We start from the raw sequence: 11802 nt of genomic DNA, 5'->3' as shown, positions 1-11802 counted from the left end.
TTTTGAGACAGGGTCTCCCTGTAGCCCCAGCTGGCCTGGATTCACTATGGGGACCAGACTGGCCTCAAACTCACAGAAATCCACCTGCCTCTGCCTCCTGAGTGCTGGGATTAAAGGCATGCACCACCACGCCCGGCCCCACATTCTTTTTTTTTTTTTAAAGACAAGGTTCTACTTTGTAGCCCAGGCTGGCCTAGAATTCATGATAGAGTCTAGACTGGCCATGAATTCATGGTCCTCCTGTCTCCCAACTTCTGGGATTATAAATTGTGTACCATCACACATGGTACACTTCCTTATAGGGGATGGCTAGGCTGGCTGCTGTAGACAGAGGTATGTTCCAGGGTGCCGTGGTCCACACACACAGTGGCCAGATGCTGAAGATAAAGTGGTGATAGCCATGTAATAACATGTAGGAGGTGACAAGACTTGTGGACCAAGTGGAGAAGAGTGTGAGGTTCAAGAGAGGCAAGATGAGGTGGTAGTTAAGTAGAGACCTCAGGGGAATGAGAACATGAGCATGCAGGAGAGAGTGCCCTGGGCAAAGATGAGGATGGAAGGAAGGGAAGTTGGAGAAGCAGCTTTGAGTCAAATTGGTGGCTGGGGACTGTGTAGAGATGGAATTTTCCTTAAGTCAGATGGGAGGGCTTTACAGGGTTCTGAGCAGTTTCCCAACACTAACAAACAGAGGGTAGGATCTTGCTAAAATGGTTTAGCCCCCAGTACCTGCCTGGGCTCATTCCCGTCCGCTTACCTTGGGACATGGTCTGTGTGCTGTGACAGATGATTTTCCATTTGAGAAATGGCTTGTTTAAGAATCAGGAAAGAAGCAAGTTTAATGATAGAAAAATTGTGTTTTTTAACTTTTAATCTTATTATTATTAGTGTATATGTGTATGAACACATGAGAGTCATGGCACATGTATGTGGAGGTCAGAGGACAGCTTTTGGGAGTTGGTTCTCTCCTTCCACTGGGATCCCAGGATGAAACTCAGGTAGTCAGGCTTGCACAGCAAGTGCCTTTACCAGATGAGCCACCTTTAAAATCTTTTTATAATCCCACTGTCCCATGCATCACCATCTGCCACTGTATCAAGAGGAGAAAGGCAGTCTGGAATATCCCAGTTGTGCCCCATTCCCAGGGAGAGAGTCTTCCCAGCTTAATGGTCACCAGGGCCCTGATGCCATGAGAGCCATGGGAAGGACTAACCACTGTGTGGGCATTCCCTTCCTTTCTGTTGTGATAAAATACCCTGACAAAACCAATTTAGGGGAGAAAGGGCTTATTGTAGCTCACAAGTCCAGGACAAACAGCAGGGAAGTCAAGGGGGTTCAATCAGTGCAATCAAGACAGTCCCCCACAGACATGCCCACAGGCCAACAAGAGATTGTCTTCCCAGGTGATTCTAGATAGTGTCAAGTTGACAATTAAAATTAACCATCACAGTGTAGATCCAGTAATGGGGTAACTGTTTTGCATCCTGTAATTACAGCCTGGTATCTTTATTACTGGTACATGCAGACATCTGAAGACTGTCCTTGGCCAAGTGTTCCCAGGGAAGCCAGCCCCACCCCTAGCAGGCTTTGTGGCAGCCCCTTCAGCAGTGAGACTTAGAAGTTGCAGACTGGCTGGCACAACAGGTCTGTTGCTTGGACACTTCTACTTTTGGGAACTTCAGATACACAACCACTAAGTTGTATATCTCCTTTATTTTCATTCATTAGTTTTTATGGAACACAGGGTTGAGCCTAGGGCCTTACACATGCTAGACAAGAACCCTCATGAGCTACATTTCCAGCCCTCTTCATTTTTTAAATTGAACTCACTCTGTAGCCCAAGCAGGCCTTGACCTTGAAATCCTCATGCCTTAGCCTTCCAAGTAGCTGGGATTATAGTCTATACCACTAGGTGTTGCCTCCTTTATTTTTTATTGCTACTTTAACATAAATGGGAGTATACCATCCAACCTTACATAATCCCAGTTTTTAAAAATTCCACAGTACAGCATGGCTCTTTCCACATCAGAAATTCAATCAGTGAGTGAGTGCAGTCCAATGGCTTATAGTACTGTTTGGGGAGTAGTGTCCTGGCCATGTGGTGCCTGTGTCTACAGTGGTATTGACAGGTGTAATGAGTGTGATCAGATTATCTTTAGAAGTGGGAACAGAAGATAGTGGAGGAGAGGCAGGAAGCAGGGAGGACAGCAGAAAAGCAAGGCCTCAGAAAATATGAAGGGATGTTGAGGCACTGCTCCTGTGCCCATGTCTCAGTGCTTGTCCTAGAATACCAGGTCTTCCTTTAGCTCCATGTCCTGTGACTTTCATTTCTCCCTTCTGAACACATAGGGATATCCTGAGGCTCCCAACAACACGGACAAGGAAAGGATCCTCTTAGCGATCTAGGATGTCATGGTAAGGTGGACTTGCAATGTCTGTGACTGAGCCCCTGAGTAAGTCTATAGAAATGACCCAGATGAACAGCAGGATTTTGTCTTAACACAAAAGCCTTCGTGTGGCTTAGTGGGTAAAGTCCTTGCTGCACAGGCATGAGAACCTTAGTTCAGATCCCCAGCACCATGGAAAAAGCTGGTGTGGTGGTACATGTTTGTAACCCAGTGCTGGGGAGAAAGAAGATCCCTGATGCTTTTTTACCAAGCAGTCTATCTGAATCAGTAAGCTCTAAGCTAAGTGAGAGACTGTCCCAAAAATAAGAAGGAGAGGGGCTGGAGAAATGGTTCAATGGTTAAGAGCACTAGCTGCTCTTCCAGAGGACCTGGGTTCAATTTCCAGCACCCACATGGCAGATAACAACTCTCTGTAACTCTAGTTCAAGAGGATCCAACACCCTTTTCTGGCTTCCACGGGCATTGAATGACACAGATGTACTTACGTGTAGGCAAAACACTGATAAACATAACATAAAGATAAATAAAATGAAATAAGGGGGAGAGTGACTGAAGAAGACACTCATTATCAACTTGTGGCCTTAAAACACATGCACATGCATACACATGTACACACATACTAACACATACACACACACACACACACACACACACACACACACACACACACAAGTACAAGCTTCTAGTGTACCCATCAAAGATCTAAAACAACACAGGAGAAGTTTGGCCTACTGGCATTGCTTAAGGTGCTAGAAAGAGCTCACACTGCATGAGCACTAAGTTGCACACTGGCTGAGGTGGGAACATCCCTTCCCACACCAGCCATGTGAGTTGAGTACTAGGGGTTTGAGGAGACTGAAGAACAGAGAGAAGATGGTGTTTTCTTGACTTCAGAGAAGCCGGTGCTGGATGCTTGAGCTCCTGAACCTTTTACTCTGTGGTGGTGATGGTTGCAGGCTGGGAACTGAGCCAGCTGGTTGCATTCCAGAAGGTATGACAGCTTGTTGTGACTGTTATTGACACTGCTCCTGGAAGCCAGGCATGCGGTGGGCCACCCATCAGTACTGTTTCATGGTGCCTTCAACAATGGTAGAGAGAAACTCTCCTTATCCAGATCTCTCCCTGGTGAGCTCACAACTGACAACAGTGGTGAGAAATGCTTTTCAAAAACAAAATTAAATAAGGAACTAACCAGGCAAACCCAAATGGAGGGGTAGTCCACAAATAGCTGGCCTAGAGGCAGTGGCATGACAGACAAGGAAAGGTAGTGAATATTCCAGATTAAAGGATAATAAAATCATACCACAGTTGAATACAGGAGCCTCAGAGGGATTGCTAAATTTAAGGAAAACATAGTAATTGCTAAATTTGGGGAGTTAACATTTAAAAATGTACTATGTTATATATGTCATAATATTTCATCAATGTTAAATTTCCTGAGTTTGGTATTTTTAATGTTGTCTTGTTAGAAAACATTCTTATTCTTAGGGAACACATGCATAGTATCGGGGACAGAGGGTCAGGTGTCACAAATGGGTCAGAATGAAGACTGCATAATGTGGGTGGCAGCATGCTAACAGTTGGTGAATGTAGGCGAGAGATATCTGGGTGCCCATTATACCAGTTTGATGAATTGTCTGTGGGTTTTACATTTAAAAAAAAAAAAAAGCTAGGGCTCAGTGGATAAAGCACTTGCTACTCAAGCTTGAGGACCTGGGTTAGAATCCCCAGAAAAAAATGCAAAGCTGGTCACGGAGAGCACATGTCTATAATCCTGGTGCTCCTTGGGGAGATGGAGGGGGAGACTACTCCGCAGAAGCTTGGCAACTATCCTGCACACAGCAGTGAACAGCAAAAAGACCCTGTTTCTAACAAGGTAGGGGGTGAGGACCAATGCTGAAGTTGTGTTCTGTTCTTCTGTTCCCCACACGACACTGTGGCAAGAATACACATGGACACGGGACACACACACACACACACACACACACACACACACACACACACATGCCAGCACATTAAAGAGATGTGCTGCTTTGTTAGAACAAGTCTTAGTGAAGGAATATGGAGAGTGAGGAAAAAGATGGGTTAGACAGCACGGTGGCCCCTACCCTCATTTCCCTGTTGTGTCCTGCTGTTGTTCTGCAGGAGGCTGCACTGAAGGAAGTGCTCAATTCTTCTCTAATGAGATGCAGAATTTATAGTCAGCAACAGCAAGACCATGCATGCACCATCCTGGCCTGCTGCTGGGATATGTTCTGATCCATGATTTGGACTCAGCCATTATTCCCTTTTATCGAGTGCCCCTCCCATGACCCCCATGTGATTATAACATGCATCAGTGTTCAGGAACCACAGGTTTTTAAGGGAACAAGAGAACTAGGCATGCCTGGAGGCTGCAGTGGTAGTGGCTTAAAATTCATATTTGGGGCTTTTTTTTTTTTTTTTTCTTTTTGGGACAGGGTCTCCCTGTAGCCCCAGCTGTCCTGGAACTCACTATGTAGACCAGGCTGGCCTTGAATTCTCAGAGATCTGCCTGCCTCTGCCTCCTGAGTGCTGGGATTAAAGGTGTGCGCCACCACGCCCAGCCGGGGACTTAATTTTTAAGTTAACAGAATTTGCACGTAAGACATAGCACAAGGATTCCTGGTATTTGGGGGACTGAGTCCCAAAACCATAAAAGGAAGCATAAGGCTACCTCAAAAGGAAGACATGTCTTTGAGATACTTCATGACTTAGGTACAGGAACTATTTTTATTAATTAACTTAGTGTGCATACCATGTTTGTGGCACACATGTGCCACAGTACATGTGTGGCACTCAGACAACTTACAGGAGTCAGCTGTCCTTCCAGATGTGGGTGCTGGAGATTGAACTCAGGTCATCAGGCTCCTCAGCAAGTGCCTTTACCTGCTGAGCCATCCTGCTGGCCCAACTCTTTTGTTTGTTTATTAATAGACTTTTATTTTTATTTATTATTATTATTAGTGTGTGTGTGTGTGTGTGTGTGTGTGTGTGTGTGTGTGTGTGTGTGTAGAAAGTGGGCACGTGCATTCACACTTGTGGAGATCAGAGGACAACTCTTAAGAGTCAGTTCTTGTCACCATGAACATTCTGGGGGATCCAACAAGGTCAGTCAGGCTTGCACAGCAAGAGGCTTTACCTGTTGTGGAAAAATTCTTCTTTGAATGACTGAGAGACCAAACATTCACCCAGGAGAGAGTTGGAAAGCTCCTTTATTCTTTACTCATGGATAAGGTCCCAAAAGCAACAAAGGCTTTTTCAGATTTTCTGGGACCCTCAACTGAAGTATAAATGCGGATTAAATAAGCAATTTTATGTTATCATTTTATGGTTAGCACCTGGCCTTATGCTTCTTTTCATGATGGGCCATGTTATTCTAGGAAAATTCCTTCCTGAGTTCACTTGGCAAACAGAGCTTACAAAGTAGATATCCCAGGCATGGATCAGGACATGTGCCATCTTTTGATCTTTAGCTAGGCCAGACTAATTGAGCTAGGACCGGCCAAATGGTCATTACAGTTTGCAAAAACCAGAAATTTAGATATCTGACATGTTTGATCTACACTTTTCTTGGACTAATTGGACCAGGTACCTCATTAAACCATTTGGTGAACTTTCTATTCTCCTAGTTTTACATCTTTATCAACACTTAGGCATAGGGAGTGGAAAGCATCATAGAGCTTCAAGACTATAGAGTAACAAAAACATTTCAGGGTAAGTGAGAACACCAGAGAGCAACAGAACATCTCTGAGTATCTCAGGGTCACATTTCAAGGTATCTACCTAGTAAGTAAAGCAAAGGAGATGTCATATGGCCTAAGCTTCCAAGAACATTATATAATACAGTTAGTTATAAGAATATAACTTTTCCTTATCGTCTTCCCTTTTGATGCTTATTTATTTATTACATAAAGCATCAACTCTTAATGGTCAATTTCAGTCTTCAGCATCTACGTTATGAAGCAAAATATGTAGGCTAGGATGTCAGGACCATTTGTAGCTTTACCGCATTCCAGACTGATTAACAGAAACAGCACTCTTCTTGCAGGAACAAGCAGAATCCCCCCAACCTCTTTCTGCAGTTAGCAAGTCTAATCCCCTTCTCTTGATACGGCGGCGTAGGGTCTCTTCCAAGACCAGGAATTTGGGGATTTCTAGACCTCCTATCTATTGAAGAGTCCCCTTTCCTATTGTTGGGGGCGGTCTTCCATACGTGATCTCAAAGAGTAGTCTGAATATTTTGGGACACACCTTGCTTGAAACAGAGTTGGTTATAGTAAGTCAATTCAGGATACCTGGTTTAGGATCCAGTTCATGCATTCAATTTTTCCTGAGTTCTGGATAAAATTTGGACAGTCTCAGAAACAAAGGCAAGTCCATTGTCTGATCCTACTGAGAGTGATAGCCCATACCCTGGAATGATTTTTTAAGAAACAGAGCCTTTACTGTTTCTCATACCCACTTGTTGTGAGTTGGAAATGTCTTCAGTTCATCCTGAGTATATGCAGACCCAAACTCACAGGTATTGGTACCCATGGAATGGTTTGACTTCTGTGTGATATATTTCCAGATCTTTATTGTTTTCATTTTATTTATTATTTTTATTTTATGTGTGTGCATGTATTGCCTGCATGTAAGTAAGTGCACTCATGTCATACAATGTCCATGGAGGTCAGAAGAGGCTGTTGGATCCCCTGGGACTGGAGTTACAGACAGTTGTTAGCTGCCATGTGGGTCCTGGGATTCAAACCTGGGTCTTCTGCAAGAACAACCAGTGTTCTTAACCACTGAGCCATCTCTCCAGCCCCTAGTTCCAGATCTTTAAAGGGCATTGTCCCAATGGTCTCTACCCCTACGTTTGCTTTTGTTTCTCTTTTTCCCTCTGGTCAGCATTGTTCTGTGTACATGTTACAAATCTTGCATTGGTCTGGCATATAAAGTGGGAAGCTTTGGTATAAAGTAACACACCATCTTAGCAGACTTTCCATGGCTATCTTTCTTGGGTGGGTTAGCTCATGATGCTGTCTTGCCAATTGGATTACTACTTTCACAGGAACAAAGAGTTGGGAATTCCCACCAGCCTTCCAGACCTTTGATTTCCTATTCACTTTTGGCACATTGGTCCTCTTTTGTGGTATACTTTGGAGATGGTGGCAACTCTGGTGCTAAGAGAATCAGGGGTCGTTGTTGCACCCAGAAGGTTGGCAGCCTCCCCAGTTGCCAGCTCATTCAGCAGGTTTACCCTACTGATGGGACCATTTTCTTGTTTTGTTTTTTGTTTATTTTTTTGAGACAGGGAGACACCCCCCCCCAGCTGTCCTGGAACTCTCTATATAGACCAGGCTGGCCTTGAACTCACAGAGATCTGCCTCCCAAGTGCTGGGATTAAAACATGCGCCACCATGCCCGGCCTTGGGGTTTTTTTTTTTTGTTTTTTTTTTTGTTTTTGTTTTTTTTTTGATGCCCTTTGCAGTGAATCACTTTGACTTGTAATGACTTCTAAACTGCTTCTATTAATTGGAGGATTTCTTCTTTACTTTTGATTTCCTTTCTTCCTGCTGTTAAGAGTCCTCTCTCCTTGTATATGGCCCCATGAATGTGTACGGTAGCAAAGGCATACTTTAAGTCAGTATAGATATTGACCCACCTGCCCTCCACCTGTCTCAATGCCTGGATTAGTGCCCATAATTCACCTTTCTGTGCTGACCATCCTTGTAGTAAGGCTTTAATCTTGATGACCTTGTCAGTGGTGGTTGTTGAATACCCTTTATATTGCCCCTCATGGGCATAGTGAATAGTGTTTCCATTAATGAATAGTTCCAGTTCTGGATTTTGAAGGGGAACCTCAGATAAGTTCAACTTGAATAAAACTTCATCCATTATTTCTTCAGTCATGGTCAGGGGGCCCATCTCTGTAGGTAAGAAAGTCAATGGGTTGAATACTCTCACAGTCTTGACGCGAATGTGTGGATTTTCACAAGGCAACCCTTAGTAGTCAGTCTGGCATTCCTCAGCCATTTATGTCCTTGATTGTTTATCAGGGTGGTGACAGCATGGGGAACTTTTACATTTAATGTTTGTCCCAAGGTGAGTTTGTCAGTTTCCCTGACTTAGACCACTGAAGCAGCTAGGCCCTGGAGATATGACAGCCAACTGCAGTTGGGAAGTCCAACCACTTAGACAGGTATGCAATGGCCAGGGCCTATCCGCGAGGACTCCCAGTGCTGTCTGGTTTTTCTCAAACATGAAGAGATTGAAGTCCCAGGTCACACTGGGTAGACCTAGTGCTGAGGCACTTGTCAGAAGTCTCTTTACCTCTTTGAAGGCCTCCTCTTGCTCTAGCCCCCAGTTTAGTGGGTCCTTTCCAGAGCCAGCTGGAACTTCATATAGTGGCTTTACAATTTTTGAGTAGCCTGGTATCCAAATCCTACAGAACCCAGCTGCCCCAAGGAACTCCTGGACCTCTTTCTTGGTCTTAGTATTGAGCAGATAGCCTGCTATCCTCAGAGATGATGAATCCAAGGTACTTTACCTCTTGTCTGCAAATTTGGGCCTTTTCCATGACACCTTATATCCTGCATCTGAGAGCAGAGTCAGCAGGGCTCTGGTGCCTTTCTAACAGTCCTCTTGGGAGGGACTGGCTAACAAGAAGCCATCCATATTTTGTAGTAGAATATAGTTCAAGGCCTCTTTCATTTTGTAGAACCATATCTGTTAAGGAATTTAGTTGCTTTTGTAGCTCTGAAGACCTCTCCAAACAGGTCCATTACACCTATTACAAAGCATTTCTAAGGCAATTTTTGACCATAACTCCCAGTGTCCTTTGTTGAGTTCCTCAAGCTTCTGAGTGGCGGACATATACCAGTTGGCATCCAGGTTTGTGACTGGAGCATGGCTGAAGAGTCCTCAAGCTTCTACCATGCATAGACTGACCAGCTTCCGGGGCTGTTCAGAGCAGAGCTATAGTGCTCTGGTAGAATCTTGTCTCCAAAGCATGATTTTTTAAGACTGTGGGAATGGTTAGAAACACAGGGTAGGAGCCCTTCCAAGTGGACTTGAGGGGTACCTTGTGTTAGTCTTTCTAGAATTTTAGCTATAGAAGCAAACCCATTGTTTGACCCTACCAGAGTGGACATCTCAAACTGGAGTGAAATCTTAGGGGAAAGAAAAAACCCAAAGTTTTGTTATATTTTTGGCCTCTTAGACCTGGTGGGATATGGCTCCACCCAGCCAGAGTAAGTACACACAATGGCCGACAGATATTTTAGTAAGCCTAATTTTAGATCTTTTAAATGGGTATTGTTTAGTGATTTATACTTAATCCCAATGTCTGGGAGGTATAATCCATTAGACTGTTAAAGAAATATGTCAATCATTTAATTTCTGATTATACCTTTCTGTTGGGTACTTAAAATCATGCAGTTAGCCTAAATTGACTAAATTTTCCCTCTGACTATATTAGTATAGCCTTCTAAGTATGCTCATTAAGCTCCCAAAAGCTTAGCTCTATCATTCTAGTATTTTAACTATTATAAGACAAAGCTTGAGCAAAAACCAGCATGTATGTAAGTACACCCATGTCATGCAATGCCTTTGGAGGTCAGAAGAGGGCATCAGATCCCCTGGAAACTGGAGTTACCAACAGTTGTTATCTGCCATGTGGGTGCTGGGAATCAAATTTGGGTCCTCTGCAAGAGCAGTCAGTACTCTTAACCCCTAAGTCATCTCTCCAGCCCTCCTAAAACCAAACATTTTAAATAAACCTTGATTTGATATATATCTGTTCTTTTAAACCAGTTTTTATAATTATTAACAAGATTAGATGAATAGTTTCATTTAATTTAAGCCAAAGTTTGACAAAAGTGTGACCTTAGAAATTTTAAGGTCATTTAGGTATCATTTAAAAACAAATTTTTTTTTTAGATATTTTTAAATTTTATTTTTTACATGCTTGAGAAACTTACTTACTTAGGCCATCATAACAATTTGCAAAAAACTTTCCAACTTTTCCCATTCTGGAAACATTCAGTTATTTTAATTTGTATACATAGTTTTTATTAAAATACTTTTAAAAAGTTTATTTGTTTGATATTTTTGAGACATGGCCTCCTTGTAGCCCCAGCTGGCCTGGAATTTACTGTGTAGACCAGGCTAGCCTCAAACTCACCGAGATCTGCCTGCCTCTGCCTCCAGAGGGACTAAAGGCTGTGTGCCACCATGCCAGCCTTTTATATATTATTTTTATTTGATGTGTATGAGTGTATTGTCCGCATGTATGTAAGTGAACCCATGTTGTGCAAAGCCCCTGGAGGTCAGAAGAGGGCATCGGATTTCTTACTAGGTTACTCCTTTTCTCATGAGGGTCTAGTGTTAAACTAATGTTTCAAGCATGGGTGAGGGATTATTGACAAGAATGCAGATGAACCCCCAAACAGTCGATCCCAGCATGAATGATGATGATTTTTTGTCATAGTCTCATGGGTGGAGCCCCTTCTCTGTAGCCTTCCCTAGGTTTCATGCTATAGTTCATCCCAAAGGCCATGAGGCCTCATGCTATTAGGACATAATTGCATATAACTGACTGAGAGAAGTAGCTGGATACTCAGGTAAGGGTCCAATGACCCCGTTTGTTCTTCCTTTTATGAAGGAACTTTTCTAGTCAACAAGCCCAGTTGTGCTGCTCTTGCAAGTAGACACAGCTAAACTCATGCAGAATGCAATAATCTGGCATAGGAGATAGCACTGTGTCGCATCATCTTACTAGATCATTGAATCCAAATTACATGCATATGCTAGTATAATAACTTTACCTGTGTTAGTTACCCTTTGATAATTTCTAACCCTTTAACCTCAATAAAGTAAAAGGCAGGGTGCACCCATGATCTAGCAGGACTGCCTGATAGAAGTGTCTGTTTCTATCAGTTCCAAACCTGAGGTCCTTCCTAGCTATACTTGGAGTGGCCAGGTGGTTGGTAGGCTCTAGGATCCAGTGGAGGCCCATTTCTGTCTTTTCCTTCCCAGCAAGCACCAGCATCCCCCAGAGGCACATGAGCTCCTGCCTCCAGTGATTGCCTGGAGCTTCACCCCTCAGCATGACTCCTCAGTCTGCCCCACCACCCTCAGCAGCTCTGCAGCAGCCAGGTGGTTTGGCTGCAGGAAGTTTTCATCCTTCCCAGTGGCAGTCTGCATGGGCCCTCTGGACCTGAGCCACCACCCTGTAGCCTTCCTGAAGCAGCCGTCGTTGACTAAAGAGCCTTCCAGACAAATCAGGACCCTAGACCTTAAAGAGATCTTAAGGATGTCCAGCTATAAATCAGTAAATCATATCATTCAGACAAACACACACACACACACACACACACACACACACACACAC

The 11802-nt window shown here is 43.6% G+C and overlaps 1 protein-coding gene across 8 annotated transcripts in view; it reads left to right on the top strand.

The window, feature by feature from the left end:
• The window catches only part of Kiaa0556 (KIAA0556 ortholog), a 197178-nt gene that overhangs the window by 87135 nt on the left and 98241 nt on the right, over positions 1–11802 (top strand). The window lies entirely within an intron of this gene.

Source organism: Nannospalax galili, unplaced genomic scaffold, assembly GCF_000622305.1.
Source record: "Nannospalax galili isolate Female #2095 unplaced genomic scaffold, S.galili_v1.0 scaffold411, whole genome shotgun sequence".
Taxonomy (NCBI): domain Eukaryota; kingdom Metazoa; phylum Chordata; class Mammalia; order Rodentia; family Spalacidae; genus Nannospalax; species Nannospalax galili.
Note: the sequence above shows the minus strand (reverse complement) of the source record. Positions and strands in the feature narration are given on the sequence as shown.